The sequence below is a fragment of the Octopus bimaculoides genome, chromosome 2 (assembly GCF_001194135.2).
Source record: "Octopus bimaculoides isolate UCB-OBI-ISO-001 chromosome 2, ASM119413v2, whole genome shotgun sequence".
In the NCBI taxonomy this organism is placed as follows: Eukaryota; Metazoa; Mollusca; class Cephalopoda; order Octopoda; family Octopodidae; genus Octopus; species Octopus bimaculoides.
The window spans coordinates 12,020,509-12,020,919 of NC_068982.1; the positions used below are offsets into that span (position 1 = coordinate 12,020,509).

At 33.6% G+C, this 411-nt stretch overlaps 1 long non-coding RNA gene across 3 annotated transcripts in view; it reads right to left on the reverse strand.

Annotated features, from left to right (window-relative positions):
- The window catches only part of LOC106873609 (uncharacterized), a 101,605-nt gene that overhangs the window by 81,146 nt on the left and 20,048 nt on the right, over positions 1 to 411 (reverse strand). The gene's annotated exons all lie outside the window — the stretch shown is intronic.

The following is a 411-nucleotide window of genomic DNA, read 5'->3' on the forward strand; positions in this document are numbered from 1 at the left end:
ATACATATATGTATCTACATATATATATATATATATACAAATATATATATACATATTACATACATATACATATTACAAACATATATAGACACACATACACATATATATAGGGTATGATGGGTAAATTGTTGCTATTTTATATTTTTAATTTCATGCATGTGCATTGTTTGTTTTTGATTCTGTCAACTACACAGTAAGGGCATTGTCTGTGAAAAAAACAGCACCACTCTGCTAGAAATTTGGAAACGACATGCTGTACTGCTTGGCATTCGTGCCAGAAGCTCCAATACGAGCATTTCAGAGTGTTTGGGTGTCAATCTGGGGACATGTACCGAGAGTAATAAAGATCAAACATCCAGTCAACATCATAGTGTTTGGAGTGATCACTAGTGACAGTGACATTATGCCTCC